Below are 2,776 nucleotides of genomic sequence, written 5' to 3'. Positions count from 1 at the left end.
GGATTTCAGATTTCTTTGTTTCTGCAACACAACCTAAAGTAGACTTTTATCATACTTCGCTCCATGACCTCAAAGCCATTTCACAGACAGAGAAACAAGGAGTGGGGAAGCTAGAGATATGGTTAAGCTAGCACATATGAATAACTTAGGTGGCAACTAGTCCTTGGTCCTCTCTATGTCGTAACTATCCTGTTGCTGGTATAATTTCAGTATAAACTTTATGCTCTTTGTGACACACAGACAAAAAGAGACGGAGAGAAACTTCCTAGATTCTCCAGCCCAGACTTTGCAAATGAAACTAGCAAAAGACAGATTAAGAGGCTGGGAATATGGCCTAGTGGCAAGAGTGCATGAAACCCTAGGTTCGATTCCTCAGCACCACATATATAGAAAAGGCCAGAAGTGGCGCTGTGGCTCAAGTGGTGGAATGCTAGCCTTGAGCAAAAAGAAGCCAGGGACAGTGCTCAGGCCCTGAGTCCCAGCCCCAGGACTGGCCAAAAAAAAAAAAAACAGATTAAGAAGAGAAAAATAAATAGAACCATACACAAATACACATAGAAATGGCCAGAAATGAGTAACTCAAAGGGGAGATTAGAGGGAATTATTATCGCACCTTAACAAAAGAACAGTACATTTGTAAAGAAGGGAGGGAAACTTAACAAAAGAACAGTAAATGTGTAAAGAAGGGAAAAGACAAAGGAAAGGGAGTTCAAACTTCTGGGGTGACAAACATGGGTCAGTAAATGTGTATTTAGAGCAGGGGTTCTAAAGGATGATAAAGACTAGTTTAGTAAGAGCTTTTAGAGACTCCTCTGGTGTCTGCTGCAGGCTGGTAAGAGTCAGGAGTCTTCTTTGATTGTCCTTTGTGCTTCCTAGGATAGAGCAGAGGGAGGTTACCTTTCCAAACGCAAGTCCTGCTTTGGGGCAAATAGGGATAAGGGAAGGCTCTTCTCTTGTATTTGCTTCTTTCTCAACTGCCTTCAGCTCGCATGTTCTATGCTAGTATATTCTGCTAGCTTTCAGTAGTGGTCTCCAAACCTCACTGGACCATCACCCCGGTGTGGCAGATATTTAATCGGTGCTCGCTTTGGCAGCACATATACTAAAATTGGAGCGATACAGAGAAGATTAGCATGGCCCCTGTGCAGATAGTTAATCTATCTCTTGCGAAAGGTCAGCTGTTCCTTACAAACACTACTCTGTTTAATAGGCAAGAAGCTTGTGTGGAGGCACATGCTCGTAATCCCATTGCTTGGAAGGCTTTGACGTGAGAACCGAGGGTTTGGAGCCAACCCAACCAGGGCTTCATGAGGAGCCACTGTCCCAAAACACAACAAACAAGACGATAGAGGACAGACATGTGCTGCAACAATGTCCTGCTGGGGAATGATGGCAGAGCCCTCTGCTATTAGACCTCTTCTGGTATTAGAATGACTCGCCCAGGTTTCATCATTCCAACCAATAAGGTAAAACAACAAAAAGCACAGAACGGAAGCAGGTGCTAGAAGAGGATGAAGCAAATGATGGGAATTTAGCCTTTTCTGTACCATGTGGGATGAGATACGTATGGCTACCCCTGCCACTTATAAACAATGGCACCTACTATCTAAAGTGCCAAAGCCACCAAGCATCATGCCTGACTCATCCATGTCCTTCATCCAATGCCAAGTCCCTCCCTGCACAATGTATGTCTCTGACTCTCCTTTCTGTCTTCCATGTCATCTCATTTCCAACTGAACTCATCAAGAATCCTCTTAACTGCCCTCCTCCCCGTGAAATAAGGAGACCAATCTCCTTAGTAAATGATCTAAAAACATACGTCACCTCTCCACCCATGGTTTCTGGATGCACTTAGGATACAAGCAAAACGATGGCTTTCCTGACTCTCTCTGGCCTGGGCCCAGCCTGTGTTTCTGGCCTCCTCTCCCAGGGTCCTCCCTACTCCCCACTTTCCATCCACCATCTTTTGCCAATTCTGTTTCCCTTTGCCTCAATGTTTGCTCTTGCTTCTGACTGGGATGTTTACGCTGGCTCCGCTCAAGGCTGTCTTCCGCTCTTCCCTGAGGTTTCTATTTAAACATCACCTCCCCTGGAAGGCCACCTGGACCACTCCACCTAAGGAAGGTCCCTCTCCTGATAACCTCTGCCATGGTATTTGATCTCTGCAGAAGACTTCGTAATGATTTTATCTGTCCTGCATTCGCTTATCTTCCTTCGCCACTAGAATGTTGTGTTCACAAAGGTGAAATAATAACCAGTACTTTCTTTGTGCCAGACACGGACTTACGTGTTTTATGTACACTAGCATAGCCTGCCAAGGAACTATCTCCTGGAAATAACATTGGTTTGTTTGGGGTTCTTTCTTTTTTCCCATAACCGGACTTCATAGAATATATGTATTGTTCAACAGAGCCCATACATTTATCTGGTTTAGACTAATAGACAATGTTATAGTTATATGCTCAAAAGTTCTATCTATTTTAGCAAAGCAATATGGAGTGGGTTTGTGGAGTTGCCTTCAGGAGTCAAGGGATAGAGCAGCAGCACCGGCGGTAGGCCTCTCGAAGCACGGAGAGGGTGGGTGCACAGGGAAGATGCGGTGTCTGGGCGTCGCTGGTGCTGGGCGAGCTGGGTACCTTGTGCTCAGGTGAGTCCCACTCTTCCTCTGGTGCCATTACCACTGTGGAGACTGGAAAAGGCTGCTAAGGTGCTGAAGAGAATTATGGGTAGGAATTGAAACAGTAATGGCAAAGGAAAAAATAGTACTACTGCCCAC

At 45.2% G+C, this 2,776-nt stretch overlaps 1 non-coding gene across 1 annotated transcript; it reads left to right on the top strand.

Moving 5' to 3' along the window:
* The first annotated feature begins 1,078 nt into the window (after positions 1–1,078).
* Positions 1,079–1,186, top strand: LOC125357842. Its single transcript, XR_007212234.1, has one exon. It is a non-coding gene; the product is annotated as a U6 spliceosomal RNA (small nuclear RNA).
* Positions 1,187–2,776: the final 1,590 nt, after the last annotated feature.

The sequence above is a fragment of the Perognathus longimembris genome, chromosome 9, assembly GCF_023159225.1.
Source record: "Perognathus longimembris pacificus isolate PPM17 chromosome 9, ASM2315922v1, whole genome shotgun sequence".
Taxonomy (NCBI): domain Eukaryota; kingdom Metazoa; phylum Chordata; class Mammalia; order Rodentia; family Heteromyidae; genus Perognathus; species Perognathus longimembris.
This window is presented reverse-complemented; position numbering and strand designations above follow the sequence as displayed.